The sequence below is a fragment of the Schistocerca gregaria genome, chromosome 7 (assembly GCF_023897955.1).
Source record: "Schistocerca gregaria isolate iqSchGreg1 chromosome 7, iqSchGreg1.2, whole genome shotgun sequence".
Classification (NCBI taxonomy): Eukaryota; Metazoa; Arthropoda; class Insecta; order Orthoptera; family Acrididae; genus Schistocerca; species Schistocerca gregaria.
In genome coordinates, this window is record NC_064926.1 from 18,686,671 (window position 1) to 18,702,985 (window position 16,315).

The following is a 16,315-nucleotide window of genomic DNA, read 5'->3' on the forward strand; positions in this document are numbered from 1 at the left end:
CGGCACGGACGTCTTGTTTACGTCCTCGCCGCGCAGCTCGCTCGCGGAGTTGTTTACGTGATTCTGCCGTCTTAGCGCGCTATATTTCATTCGACAGAGAATGGCTTATGCCCACCGAAAATCGACACTGAAGATTAGCTTTGCACCTGAATATGCCCGACCAAAAGCACTGGAAATCGAACAGTTTATCAGAGATGAAGTCAAGATTGACTGCAACGATCTTGTTGGCATCCACCTTTCTATAGTGAGCAGTGTGGTATACGTGAAATTGGTCAACGAAGACATATGTGAAAAAATTCTAGATGCAACTCGAAGTGGTCTTAAGTTCCGTCACTCTGATGGACACATTGGTGTCGTAACTCTGGAACATGCGGGACTTGGACTGCGCACGATACATGTTTTTGAACTCCCTTTCGAGGTGCCTTCAGAGGTAGTGGTATCTGCATTCCATCCATATGGAAAAGTGATTAGCCACACAGCTGAGAAGTGGGTTGAGTTCACTACATACCCGGTTCTCAATGGAGTACGGCAGATCCGCATAGAACTAACCAAACATGTGCCGTCCTACTTATATATTGGTGGCTGCCGTGCAATTATTATTTATGATGGACAGCCGAAGACATGCTCGGGATGTGGCAAAGAAGGACACCTCCGTTCCAGCTGTCTGCAGCGCAGAATCACACAGTTACCGCCTGGGGACCTGCCGGCCACGACCGCTCCGACGTCGCTACCGCTGACGTTTGTCGAAGCTCTCCATAGCGACCCCCGACCGCGAACACCACTGGCTCCTACTACTGGTACATCGTCGTCTCCGGTACTGCCTCAGGCTGTTGCGGACGGACCGACGCCCTTGCCTCCTCCTCCTGACGTGTGCAGTGGTGAGCAATCTCAAGGACAGGGGATGGCCCTTGACTCCATGATTGTGCCTACCGATGCTTTTGTGCCTGAACATCCGGATCCCCAGACGTCTTCGGACACTGAAGATCACGTGCGCAAGCAACGGTCGCCGAAGAGACGTCGGAAACGGCGGATCGCCCCGTCTGACACCTGCAGGACGCAGTCTCAAGACGATGAAGATCAAAATTATCAAGTTGTTCCCCTGAAGGACGAATCCGTGGTGGAAGCACCAACTTGCACTCCGTCGGACGTACAACCATCCTTGCATGCACCAGGCGCTGTACCTATGGACGTTGAACAACAGCTGAGCCAGGACAACTCTTCCACCACCGACGTGACACTGCCTTTGGACTCTGCTGGTACTCCACTGGACGCACACCATCCACGCACCCTTGCGTAGTCTGACGATGTAGCCGACGAAACACCAACTAGTGAGACAGCCGCGAATGCCGCTGCTCCAGCCCACGACTCCTAATCGACAGGGTTACAGGATGGGGATGTGCAGCCTACTGGGACAACATTCTTGTTCGCTGCTGCTCTTCGTGCCTCCATGAGCGTCCCTGTAGTCCCAATTCTACGACAAGCTTACAGGATTGGCTCCATCAATGTCAACACCATTGGCACCCCTGTCAAACTACAATTGCTCCGTGATATGTTGAGGGCGTCGGACCTAGATGTTGCCCTTTTGCAGGAAGTTCGCCTGGCGACGTTTCCTAATGTCTATGGCTATGTTTCCTACCTCACGCCGTGTGCCGACGGTGGCAGTGGGACAGCTATTCTTTTAAAGGAAGGCATTGATGTAGATGACGTGATTTACCTACCATCAGCTAGGGGTCTTGCTGTGACTTTCCATGGTGTTCGAGTCATCAATGTTTACGCTCCCTCGGGCACGGCCAAGCGACGGGAGCGGTCGCGATTCTATTCAGAACAGATCGCTCCTTTGTTTGTCGGACGCTACGACCATATTGTTCTTGGCGGCGACTTCAATTGTGTGTTATCCCAAAAGGACCAACATCCCCATTTCACCACATGCCAGGAACTCAAGCTGCTTGTGCATGAACTGAAACTCACCGATACTTGGGACCGCGTGCATGGCAATCGGCCTGGGTATACGTACGTCACCAGCCATTCAGCAAGTCGTCTTGACCGTGTCTACGTGTCCCCAGGACTCGTAACTGCCACGCTTGACGCTGAGTTATGGCCTACCGCCTTTTCCGACCATATCGCCTACATTTGCACTGTTTCGCTCCAGAGGCGGAAGGTGTGGCGCGGTCGAGGCCTGTGGAAGCTGAATGTGGCCCATCTCAAGGATCCGGAATGTAGGCAGGTCGTAGAGACGACGTGGAACAACTGTGTGAGACGCCTTCCAGCGTATCCTTCAACACTTCGGTGGTGGATCGAATGCGCCAAGCCTGCTTTACGTCGTTCTATGATGAATTACGGTCGCGATAAAATGTTATGGCACCGACATACCATGGAATACTATTTCACAATTCTCCGGGAACTCTCAAACCTTGCCCCCTCAGTTCAACGACAGGTTGAAATTCAACGTATTAAGGCGAAGATAATTTCTCTTATGCGTCACCGCCTTGAAGGCACAGTAGTACGCGCAAGATGTCACGAATGTGTACCAGGAGAGCTCCCGTCCATGCATCATGTTATCCGAGAGAAGCAGCGGTGTCGTAGGAAGTTGATCAACGCCCTCGACATGCCAGATGGTCGTCGATTGACGTCCCAGAATGACATCGTAAGAGCCTTTGTGGATCACTACAACGAGTTCTATGCAGCAGAGGACCGGAACGTGGCGATAATGTCTGATGTCCTCCGTTCCTTGACAGATACCCTGGACGAGTCTGCTGCGGAGATTCTCACGGCGACAATTACGGCTGATGACGTCGCCGATGCTCTTCATAAGGGTGCGGCAAACAAAGCCCAAGGTCCAGACGGGTTCCCGCTGGAGTTTTACCACACATTTCATGACATCATGGGCTCACGCTGGACTGCGATGTATGAAGAACTGATGAACCCTGACTTTCCTCTCCCACCCGAATTCGTAGAAGGCTTGCTTATCCCGGTCCCCAAGCCATCGGGAGGTCGAGGAGTGGAACATTATCGGCCGCTGACCATGTTAAATTGTGACTTCAAGATTTTTACCCGGATTCTTGGCGCTCGCATTAGGCGCGTCGTCCCTCAAGTTATCTCTCTGGATCAAACGTGCTTTGGAGGTGATAGTAACATTCAGACGGCACTCAGCGATTACCGTGACGTTATAGCCCTGACCATGACATGTCGCAGTCGTGGTGCCTTAGTGACAGTGGACTTCGACCACGCCTTTGATAGAGTGAGTCATGACTTTCTCGAAAACGTACTCCGACGGATGGCCTTTCCCCACAGGTTTATACACCTCGTCTTGCGGCTTCTCCGAGGTGACACGTCGCGGGTGCTGGTCAATGGCCGTGTGGCGGGCCCTATTAACGTCATGCGGTCGGTCCGTCAAGGATGTCCGCTGTCGATGCTGCTTTTCGCCATTGCCCTTGAGCCACTATTACACGGTTTGAGGAGCCGGTTGACAGGCATAACAATGAGGGGGACTTCTTTCATCTGCCGCGCCTACGCAGATGACTTGGTGTTCTTGGTTCTATCGGAGGATGAAGTGCGAGAGGCACTGGCGTGGATCAACCAGTACGGGGCTGATGCGGGCAGCCGTGTGAACCTGACGAAATCTAGTGCTATGTCCGTCGGTAGAGGCCTTCCAGCTGAGAGTGTGGCACCATTGCCATTAGTGGACAAGCTCAAATGTTTGGGGATCACCTTCACGCGTGATATACAGCGCACGATCTCATTTAACTACAAACACCTGCTTCAAGCTATCCGCACGAACGTTCGTGGCAACCTCCTGAGAGCATTGGACATGTTACAAAAGGTGGATTTTGTTAATACTCATCTAGTCTCGGACTACCCCATTTAGCACAGATTTTACCGATGCCAAAGGCAATGGCACACAGACTTCAGGCGGCGTTCGGCTACTTTGTTAGCGCGGGTCTTATCTTCAAAGTCCGCTACGACACGCTGACACTTCCTCCTCGAGATGGCGGCCTCGGCCTTGTCAACGTCCGAGCGAGAGCAGCTGCCCTTTATGTAAGTACGATGGTTAAATCGTGGATCCGCCGCCGAAACGGATTATCGGGAAGCCTGATTGATGAAGTGGCCCCTCCCTCTCGAGTGGCACCCGTTGCAGTAGCCCATATTTCTTCCCCTCTCTCACATATCCGGACCTTTTTCATCGAATACAGTTATGTCCATGCCGACTTGCCTAGTACCAGACCCCCTATGGCACGTGATGTTTACCGAATCATGATGAGAAATCACACTCGGAATGTTGTGGAAAGGCGATATCCTACGATCGCATGGCCCGTGGTATGGCGTTCTGTACACCATATATACCTAGACACGAGCGCACGTGCGACCTGGTATTTGGTCGTTAATGGAAAATACATGACACAACTTCGTCTACATGCCATAAAAATGACAGATTCGCCGCTGTGTCCTCGCTGTCAAACGCTTGATACGGACGAACATCGACTGATGTGTGGATCTTCTGCAGAGGTGTGGCAGCTGATTCAGAAGATGCTTGCCTTTCTTCTACGTACGGCTCCCCATGCCATTACACCGAAATCTCTTCTGTTCCCAGATGAGACATACTTCCCAAGTACGAAGACCAACGCTGTGATCTGGATAAAAGGTCTCTCGATCTCTTATTTGTTCCATGAAGGTGATAAGAGTGTTCTTGATTTTTGGACATTCCTGCAAGATCGCTTTACTTTTCTCATGCACCATCCGCGATACCGTCAGTACTATGCCAACTTTTTGGGTAGTGCCTTCTTCGATCCCCCCTGCAGCTGGGGTGTCCCAGGTATGAGAAGATGACTTCAATGAGAGTGTGTAATACCAAGACTCAGTCCCATGTACCGGAAAATGCAATATTCTTCGTGAAGACGTGCCTGGAACATGCGTGACTGCCTTGGGATTCGGTGTGCGTCTACCCACAAGTTGGCGGGACGCGGATGCTGCTTTGTCTGTTCTGCCAGGAGGGCGTTTTCTTTAATTCCATAATTCCCTTTCTATTTTATATGTTACTGATGGTAATTCCACATAATTTTTTTTTTCGCCTGGAGGGCGTCATATGTGATATGAACAAATATATGTAAAATAAATAAATTAATTCATAAAAAAAAGTCGGTAGAGCATGAGACTCTTAATGTCATGGTCGTAAGTTCGAGCCCCACGCTGGACAGCGCAAAATTTTGTGTCTACGCGGATAAAACCCGCTCCCCTCTCGTGAGCCTTGCTTAATGAACGTAACGGCTTATGACGATGCCTAGCTTTATATGAATATCAGAGGAATGGTGTTTGATGCGGAAAGTGACTGTGAAGTGAAACAAATGTGTTGTTTTGGAATTTTAGGTGTACATCGATATCGTGTGAGATGAGTAGGAAAGCAGAAGGTGTGCTAACTGAATGCAAATAGTGGTCGCTAAAGAGGTGCGTTTCCAGCTGAAGAGCTCCGATTCACTAGTGCATAAGGCCAATTACCCGAAAACCGCGCTAGGAGGCGGCTCCTTAGCTCAGTGGCAGAGCGCTGGTGTAATAACCCAGAGGTCGTGAGTTCGATCCTCACAGGAGGTAAATGAATTTTGTAACAGCACCTCCCACCTTGGCCCTTTCGAAAAAAGCGGTCATGGATAAAAATACTCTCGCAACTGAATAGTCCGAATGGTGCTAATAAAGGAAACTGATGTTTCTGGCAGTCTCCGGAGATGGCCGACGTGAAGTACTTAGTTCTTGTGATATATTTTCTACCCCTAATAAAGATCCTTGCGATTGTCGTCGCCGTTGACGCCGCCGCTTTGGTAATAGCGGCAACTCGCCATTGTGTGACATAGGGTGAGGTACCTTCTGCAACCGACAGAGATGGCACTAAGCGATTGAAGCTGATTTGCAATTTGTTGTTTGATCAGCGTCATAAATGCTTGAATGTAACTCGGGATGGAACACAACAAGAAGTAGCATCGTATTTTTAGTAGTGAAATTTGAGATGGAGAATTTTGCGGCAAAGATGGGAAATTAAATTAATTCTGTCAGGTGTACAAATGGCGAAAATGAGGTGTGTGTGGGGAAGGACAGTGCGCCAGTGACCGTGTGGCCTAATGGAACAGTCGCGCTTCAGCTGTGCTACCGTGTGGACGTGTGTACTGCTGCGCTCCGATTGTGTTGTTTACATACGTGTTCTGCTATTCTCTCCTTTGCTGTCTGTCTGTTTGTCTTCGTGTTTGTGGTTATTCGTTAGTGTTTGGCTGTTTTTCACCGTTGTGTCACTCACCTGGATTTCGGTTTTTTAACCGGAATTTCATCCCTGCTCTGAATCATGTCTACAAACGTAAGGCAAAACACACTGGTCTTCGCTTTCGACAAGGAAACCCGTCATTTCCAGCCAACGTCACTGGAAATACACGATTGGATTACTGAGGTAATTGGTGTCAACTCTGATTCCGTTCATACAATGCTGTTAGACAACGATAAATACTGTATTTTTGTTAAGTTTGAGAGCACATCCTCCGGCGGTATTCCATAAGGTTACCGCCCTTCGATTGTGCTGTCCCCGCACTAATCGCAACGCTACAGTTTCAAGTGCGAGCCAGCCAGCCAGCCAGCAAGCCAGCCCGCCCTCCAGCAGCAGCAGCAGCAGTAGTAGTGGTCCCGACCAGCATCGCGGTCCAGCCTGTAGCAGCCAGCCACCCCTCCGGCAGCAGCGGTCCGGCCAGCCAGCCAGCCAGCCAGCCAGCCAGCCAGCCAGCGAGCCAGCCCAACCTCCAGCAGCAGCAGCAGCAGCCCCGGCCCTGTCCGCGGCAGCGGCGCCAGCTGCGGCATTCCTGCCAGTCGGCGTCAGTTTCAGCTTCCGCGCCAGCAGCGTAGGACTCTGGTCGTCGTCGATCTTCGTCTTCATCCGTCCCCAGTTTTCTTCTTCTTCTTCTTCCCCTTTCCATTTTGTCCTGTGTACTTTTCTATATCCTTGTCATCATGTCAGCTCCCACCACCACTACGACCACTACTACCACAGCCATAGTCTACACGTCCCCCTCTGCCGCCACCACCACCATTACATGGTGTGCCCAGTCACACCCCCCTATTTCCATTCCTCCTCTTCTCACTCTCCCTTCGCCTTCACTCTTTGTCGCCCCTCTCCAGCTTCTTCCTCCAAATCCTCTCCCTCTGATCCTTTCCCCCACTCCCCCAGCTTGTTACTGCGGCTCCAGCTAGGGTGGAGGCCCGTCGGGCCACTGCCCACACCCAACTCTCCCCATCGCCTTCGCCATCACCGCCACCGCCGTCGCCTTCACCGTCACCATCTCCAGCGCCGTCTCCTGCGTCCACGCCGGGACCAGCCCGTTCCCGCCACCTCCCTATAGCTCCTATCCCTCATGTCACCACCCACCCTTCTGCCGCCGTTAAACGCCCTAGTCGCACCGCCACCTCTTCTGCTCCCAAAAAGGCCCCGCCCCATCCTCCTTCCCCCTCCCAGGATGCCATGGATGTCGCCCCACCTGCCCCTGCTCCCTCCGCTTCTTCCTATTCTTCCCCACCTTCTTTATACAAATACCTCCTCTCCCATCTGGATCCTTCACTTCTCGAGGCCCGGAATCACTCCCTCCTCCTCCGTCAACACATCCCTGGTGCCCCCGTCTCCCTCCTCACTCCCAGATGGGATTCCGTTCTCATCTCTTCCCCCAGCCCTACCCTCCATACTGACATCCTCTCCCGCCTCCCCATCACCCGTTTTGGCCACAACGCTTCCTTCACCCCTGCTCCTTCTCCATCCCCCATCCGGCAACCCCAACTCCCGCGTCGCCCGCCGACCCTCACCGCTGTGATCACTCAGCTCAGTCCGACGATCACGGGGGAGGAGGTATTGGCGGAGCTCAAGGCGCATCCCACACTAGATGTGCGGGTGGTCCGCCGCATTTTCAACTCGTCCGGCCCCACCCGCCTTATGCTGGTTTTCTCTGAGGACGCCCCCTCCATTGACCATCTATAGCAGGAGGGTGTCCTCCTCTTCCACCAGCGCTATAAGGTCGACCCCTCCCGTTCTCCTCCTCAATCCCTGCGTTGCCAGAGGTGTCTGCGCTATAAAGCACACCCAACAGCTGAGTGCCGCGAGGCCCCCACCTGCAAACAAATGCACTTCCTCCGGGAGTGCCCTAACGTACAATCCCCTCCCTCCTGCAATACCTGCAATCTCCCCCATCCCACCTACTCCCAAAAGTGTAAAGCCCAACGCCCTCCGACTACTCCTGAACTCACTGTACCTGTCCGTCCTCTGGACGCTCCCACCCCTCCTGGCAATTCCCTTCGTCCCCCCCCCCTTCACCGCTGAGGACATCATCAGGTTCCTCACCATTGTCTTACAAAACGTCCAACCTTTCCAGCGCCCTCACACACTTCAACGGGTCTCCCTCGCCGCCCGTTCAATTTTCCACTTGCAAATGTACGCCACCTACTCCAACAACCAGGCCCATTTTACCTTCTCCCGTCTTGACACCCTTGTCTAAATCCCTGTCATGGCGCGACAGCACCGTATCCTTTTCAACAACATCCGCTCCCTTCCTGCCAATAACAACCTCTTCCTGTACAACCTTGCCACCCACCGTGTGGATGCCTTCCTCCTCAATGAAACTTTCCTCCAACCCCACCAAACCATCCACACATCGCCCTACCTCCTTCACCACTCCGATAATCCCCTCCCGATTGCGCATGGCGGAGATGCCATTGGTCACCACCGCCAGATCCCAGTACGGCTCCAACCTCTCCTTCCTGACCCCACCGAACACCTGATCCTTAGTCTCTTCTTCCCTGGCCTTACCGTCACCTGTGCCACCATCTATGTCCGCCCTAACGTCCCTATTCCCTTCGACTTCCTCTCCCACATTGACCATACCTTCTCCTCCTACGTGATCGCCGTCGACCTCAACATCCATAGTCGTTCCGCCGCCAAGTTACGGCGGTGGCATCGGTTCCTCTCCTCCCTCCAAGGGGACCTCATCCCTATCCCCCAGCACACCTGTCCCTAATCCAACTCCACTCCCGATGTTATCCTTTCCTCCCCTAACCTCCTTGGCCGCATAACGGTGGATGTCCTGGAACCTATTGGTAGTGACCATCTCCCTGTCCTCCTCACTGTTTCCGATGGTCGTCGCCCCCGCCCCAACCCTCGTAATGACCCTCCCCCAAAGTATATCCGTGACTATTCCCGTGCCAACTGGAATGCCTACCGGGATACCATCTCCACCCAGGTCGATAGCCACCCCTTCACCTACCGCCACCCTGACGATGTAGCCCATGCCGCCTCAAAAAATGGCTCTGAGCACTATGGGACTCAACTGCTGTGGTCATTAGTCCCCTAGAACTTAGAACTACTTAAACCTAACTAACCTAAGGACATCACACACATCCATGCCCGAGGCAGGATTCGAACCTGCGACCGTAGCAGTCGCACGGTTCCGGACTGCGCTCCTAGAACCGCGAGACCACCGCGGCCGGCCATGCCGCCTCCTTTCGCCAGCAGACCTTGTCTGAGGCCATGGATGCCCACGTCCCTACTGTCGCCATCCACCCCCACCGTCCTTCCTTACCCCCACTGGCTGTCCTCCTCCTCCGTGAATCCCGTCATCTCCATACGCGTGACCCAGACACACTCCGACGCCACCGGCAACTCCAGCGACACATTCGTAATTTGCTCACGGCCTAGAAACGCCGGGACTGGCGACAGACATGCACCCGTTTGAATGCCACCCTACCTATCAACTCGTTCAAGTTCTGGTCAGCCTTCCGTCGCCTTACCGGAACTATACCCACCCCCTACTATCCTCTCCTTCATGATGATCACCCATTCCCTGACACCCTTAGTAAGGCCAATCACTTTGCCTCCTACCTCTTCGATGTTATTTCCATCCTCGACGATCCCCAGTTCGATTACTCCCTCTTCCCGGATGTCCGCGATGGAAATGACACTTCTGTCCCTCCCCTAGCGCCTGGTTTCCAGTACTTGGACAACATTGCACTCATGACACTCAATGCCCCTATCACTACACAGGATCTCATTGCTACACTCCGTACCAAACTCAATACCGCTCCTGGTCACGATCGTGTCACCTACCGTCACCTTCGTGAAGCTCCTGTCTCTTTCCTCTCCACCCTGGCCAGGCTCTACAATGTAGTCCTGTCCACCAGTTACTACCCCGATGTGTGGAAAACCACACGTATCCTGATGTTCCTTAAACCTGGTAAACCGCCATCTGCCGTCTCCTCCTACCGTCCCATCAGCCTTACCTCGGTCTTCAGCAAGGTCCTGGAATCTATCCTCACCCGCCGCGTCCACAAGCATCTCCGCGAGCACCACATCCTTCCCATCACCCAGTGTGGCTTTCGGCCATCCTTCTCTTCTGATAACCTTCTCGTTCACCTCACTCATCTCCTTTCTGAACAGCTTAATTTCCGTCGCTCTGGATTTCTTCCTCTCCCTGGACCTTGAACGTGCTCATGACAGCGTATGGCATTCCTGTCTCCTCTTAAAACTCTAAACCTTCGCCCTTCCCATTAATTACGCCCGTCTGATCGGCTCCTTTCTCTTCCGCCGTCCTTCCTACATCACCATCCATAACACAGATTCCTACACCCTCCGCCGGTGTGCCCCAAGGCTCTGTCCTCTGCCCCCTTCTGTACCTTTTGTATACGGCGGACATGCCGCCGCCGTCACCCCCCGTCCACCTTCTCCAGTTTGCGATGACACCGCCTTCCTTGCCCTTGCCCCCACCCTGCAGCGCTCCCAACACCTTCTCCAATCCCATCTTGACCGGTTCACTGCTTGGTGCAACCAGTGGTTGCTCAAGGTCAATCCCTCCAAAACCCAGGCGATAATTGTAGGCAAATCCACCCCTTCCTTCCGCCTCCTTGACTTCTATCTCACCATTTATGGCCATCCTATCGCCCTCACTCCCACCCTCAAGTACCTTGGCGTCACCGTCGACCATCGACTCTCCTGGACCCCACATCTCTGGACAATCCAAGCCAAGGCACGCTCCCGTCTCCATCTCCTCAAGTTCCTTTCCGGTCGTACGTGGGGTCCAGACCCCTCCACCATACTCCACACCTATAAATCCCTCATCCGCCTTATCCTTTGTTACACCCATCCGGCCTGGATCTTTGCCCCAGCTACCTTTTACAAATCCCTCCAAATCCTTGAACGCCATGCTCTCCGCCTCGCCTATCGCATCCGTCTACCCTCCCCCACGTGGATCCTGTATGATCTCATTCCATTCCCCCACCTCCTCCTTTTCCTTGAGAGGCTACAGATTCAGTACACCTCACGCAAACTCGATCCTCCTCACCTGCTTGTCTCGCCCATCCTCTCCCACCCCCGACAGCTGCCGCGCCTGTATTCCCACGTCCCACCCGGTCTCCATCTCTCTACCATCCTTACCCTCTCCCAAGGTGGCTTCCGCCAGCTCCCCCTCCCGGATGATGTCCTCCTTCCCTCCATATACCCCTCCTACCAAATTTGATCCTCCTTCCCTCTTCCTGTCTCTGTTCCTTTGGGCATCCTCCCTCCCTCATCCCTTTCTCCCCACTCCTCCCCCGGGCTTCCCCTCCCCTGTCCCTCTACTCCTTCTCCTATGTCCTCAGCCATTGGCGTCTTTGTTGTCCCCTCTCCACCCCCCCCCCCCCTTCTACCCCTCTTGGCAGGTCCCCGGACTCGCACACGCTACGTGAACTTTCGCGTGCCGGAGATCATGGCCATCAGTGTCTCGAGTGTGCCATCGTGTTTAGTGTTCAGGGTTCACCGTCGCACTCCATCGTTCACCTGTGCCATCGCCGTCTTCCGTGTTTGTGCGTCGTGTCACCAGTTTTAAGTGTGGACTATCGTCAAGTGTGAACGGCTCCGTGTTTGCCTTTCTGTGTCAACTGCTTTCTTGCCCACCGTTGTGTAACCTATGTGTAATCTTTCTGTTTTTTCTCATCTTGTATCCTCTGGCTGAAAAGCAGCATAGAACGCTGCTGACAGCCTGCCTGTTCTACAGGTTTTAAAATTACAATAAAGAAAAAAAAACTGATGTTTCTGGCAGCCTCCGGAGATGACCGACGTGAAATACTTAGTTCTTGTGATATATTTTCTACCCCTGATGAAGACCCTCGCGATTGTCGTCGTCGTCGTCGTCGACGCCGCCGCTTTGGTAATAGCGGCAACTCGCCATTGTGTGACATAGGGTGAGGTAAATTCTGCAACCGACTGAGATGGCACTAAGGGATTGAAGCTGATTTGCAATTTGTTGTTTGATCAGCGTCATAAATGCTTGAATGTAACTTGGGATGGAACACAACAAGAGGTAGCGTCGTTTTTTAGTAGTGAAATTTGAAATGGAGAATTGCTGCAAAGATGGGAAATTAAATTCATTCTGCCAGGTGTAAAAATGGCGAAAATGTGGTGCGTGTGGGGTAGGACAGTGCGCCAGTGACCATGTGGCCTAATGGCAGTCTGCTTTCGGCTGCGGTGGGGCGAGGACGTCCGCTGCGCCCCACCGTGCGCGACCGTGAGCGCTTGCTTGTGTTTACCTTCTCGCGGCGCGAGTTGTATTAGTTCCAAGTTCAGTGCGACTATGGCACACACATGGCGCCACGATACGATCAAAATTACTTTCCAACCAGATCACGCGCGTCCTAGAGCCTATGAAATAGAACACTTCATACGCGACGATCTACGTTTAGATCCGGCCACTGTCGTCGGAATACATTTTTCTATAACGGCGAATGTTAAAATGACCAGTGCAGAGGTCTGCGCGACAGTGGTGTCTAAATACTCGAACTCTCTCAGATTCAAACATTCTGACGGGCATATCGGTGCAGTGTCGGTGGATCATGCAGGCATGGGCCTAAGGACTGTAAGGGTTTTTGAGCTCCCCTTCGAGGTCCCAGAGGAAGTTGTCAAGGATGCCTTCCGACCATATGGCAATGTTCTCAACCACGTTGCAGAAAAGTGGCAAACTTTCTCGACATATAAGGTCTACAATGGTGTGCGCCAAATTAAAATTGAGCTCAAGAAACATGTGCTGTCCTATTTGAACATCGGTGGCTGTCGTGCAATCATCATGTACGACGGTCAGCCGCGTACCTGTTCCGGATGTGGGCAGGAAGGCCATGTTCGATCGAGCTGCTTACAACGCTGAATTACGCAGATACCAGTGGGAGACTCCGTTTCCCCGACGGGGACGACAATCCTGCCCCTCACGTATGCTCAGACGACGATGCGCACCATAGTTGAGGACGAAACAGGCGATCAGACACTCCCATCGAACCCAGAAGTACCAAGGGAGGAAGAGGAAGGACCTCCGATGCCAACCCATATGTCGCCCCCTCCACAGCAACAACAGCAGCAACAGTCCCACGGACTCCAGACGCAACGTAACATCCAGAACGCGATGGACGTGGACGCGAACATTGTCCCGACCGCGGCTTTCCTAGCGGAAGGTGATACGACGCTGGATTGCCTCCCACATTCGGATACGGATGTCCACGTTCGAAAGCAACGTTCGCCTCGACGATGGAAGCGACGTCGGCGGACCCCTTCAGACGATTGCCTCATACACACGGCCGGTCAAGAAGGTGACATCTCCTCAGACGGCATGGATGCTGCGCCTGCTGAGGATCTAAGTGGTGTAGACGGTTCACTTGCCCATACCACGAGTGCCAAGTTACTTCTTGCACCACGGATTCAGCAGGTCGCGTCGATGGATGGCGCACGGTCTACCTCTACCAAAGACGACGTACGTGCGGGAGATTCAGGTGCCGATGAGCTACACAGCATCGTGTTGCAGCCACTGTGGTCGGACGATGTTGAGGAACTTCCTAAAGAGGGCACGGGTGACAGGGGAGGGGGTGGCATTGGAGATGCCACTCCTACCGTAAAAGACGCATAATTTGTAACGGATTTGGTAGGCCCGGCATCTCTTGCGGTTAACTTTAATTGCCATGGGGTCGACGCTAGGTGAAGAGGCTAGGCAGCACACCTTTCGCCTAGCCACAATCAATATCAACGCGATAAGGGCACCACACAAACTGACAATGGTACAACGCATGCTTGATGCGGCGGACGTCGACGTGGCCCTCTTACAGGAAGTATGTGTCGCTAGTTTCCCTGACTTCTACGGATATACCGCCCACATCTCCCACGCCTCTTCTACCGATTGTGGTGCGGCTGTTCTGCTACGGGACGGTTTGGAGGCTACGGAAGTATTGTACTTACCGAGTGCAAGAGCCATGGCAGTAACTGTCAACGGTATACGACTCATCAATGTCTATGCCCCTTCAGGATCAGGGAGACGGAGAGATCGGGCCCGCTTTTTTTCGGAAGATATCACGCGTCTATTCATGGGCCGCATAGACGATATGGTGATCGGAGGAGATTTTAACTGTACATTATCTCCGTCTGATCAGCAGCCACATCATGTCCCGTGTGCGGAATTGGAAATGCTAGTGCGTGACCTCCACCTGATTGACACGTGGTGCCATATCCATGGCCCAGCTCCTGGATACATTCACTATACAAGTCATTCATCAAGTCGATTAGACAGGATTTACGTCACAAGCACCCTTTCGACGGCGACGAGAGGAGCAGAGCTCTGGCCCACTGCATTCAACGACCACACAGCCTATATTTGCACCATTGCCCTCCCAGCTGCACGTGTGTGGCGCAGTAGGCCCCCCTGGAAACTGAACGTCGCCCATCTGGACGAGCCGGCATGTAAACGTGCTATCGAAGAGTCGTGGAACGCGTCCTTACAGCGTCGTGGTCGTTACCGATCGACCCTCAGTTGGTGGATTGAATGTGCGAAGCCTCCTCTTAGGCGCACCTTCATGGCTTACGGCCGAGAAGCGGCAGCATGGAGGAGGAGCACGGAAAACTTTTATTACACCGTCCTACGAGAATGTCTTGCTATGGAGCCCTCACGTGGCCGGCAGATCATAGTCAATCGCGCGAAAGCGCAACTCATCTCCTTAGCACGCGATCATTTACAAGACGCTGTTATACGGTCGCGTGCTCCAGACATGATACAATCAGAAAGGCCATCTATGCACCACGTGCTCCTAGAACGCAGGAGGCGCCATAGTGCACTGTACTGCATTGCAAAATAATAGTAACCGACATGATAACGGACGACGGACGACACGTGGCAGAACAAGCAGATATAACAGAAGCCTTCTATGGGCATTACGCTCAACTTTATTCAGCAGTGCTCTCTGATATGGCGACGGTAGATACCGTTTCAGCACTTGTCCACGGTAAAGTTCCACCAGACATGGTACCGACTTTACTGGGAGAAGTGACAGAAGAGGAAGTGCTCGACGCCGTTGGTAAAGGTGCTCTCCATAAATCACCAGGAATCGATGGATTACCATTAGAGTTCTATCGAGCATTTAAACAACTGTTGGTACCGTGTTGGGTTGAAATTTGTCAGGAATTGATGTCCCCGGGTATACCGTTCCCTGCACCGTTCTTGGAAGGACTGATTGTCCCCATCCATTAGCCGAAGGGACGGAATCATGTCCGCGATTATCGCCCATTACCGTTATTGAACAGCGACTTCAAGATCTTTTCGAGGCTGCTATCAGAACGTCTTCGGGGCACACTATTGCACGTCCTGTCCAGCGATCAGATGTCCTTGGGGGGACCCAACAACATCAGAACTGCGTTATGTCGTTACAGAGATCTCATCTCCCTTGCACGGGTGAGACGTTTGCCGGCAGCCCTGGCGTCTATCGACTTTAGCCAGGCTTTTGACCGTGTGGGCTACACTTTCCTCACTGCCGTTCTACGGCGCATGGAATATCCCGACCTCTTTATCACAGTGTTGACACGCCCTATGCATGGGGCTACTTCTCGAGTTCTTGTTAATGGAAGACTGACGGCACCCCTGCCGATCAGTACGACAGGGATGTCCATTATCAACATCGTTATTTGCACTGGCCTTAGAACCTTTGTTGTGTGGTCTCCGAGACAGGCTCACTGGGATACAGTTCGGCGGCTCCATCTATCGTTGCACCGCATATGCGGATGATTTGATGATCGTCATACGAGGAGCTGACGATATGGCCGCGACGTTGGACTGGATTGCAACCTACGGTACAGCTTCTGGTAGCCAAATCAACGTTGATAAATTTGTCGCCTTGAGCATCGGGATTGGGCTACCACAGAACACATTGCCCCCTTACGCTTCAGTGATACTGTCCGCTGCTTGGGCTTAGATTTCATGAACGACATGCGACGCGCGACAACGCTCAATTATCGACGCCTTCTTCACCAAATTAGGGC

At 52.9% G+C, this 16,315-nt stretch overlaps 1 non-coding gene across 1 annotated transcript; it reads left to right on the top strand.

Annotated features, from left to right (window-relative positions):
* Positions 1-5,511: 5,511 nt before the first annotated feature.
* Positions 5,512-5,583, top strand: Trnai-aau (transfer RNA isoleucine (anticodon AAU)). The gene has a single exon. It is a non-coding gene; the product is annotated as a tRNA-Ile (tRNA).
* Positions 5,584-16,315: the final 10,732 nt, after the last annotated feature.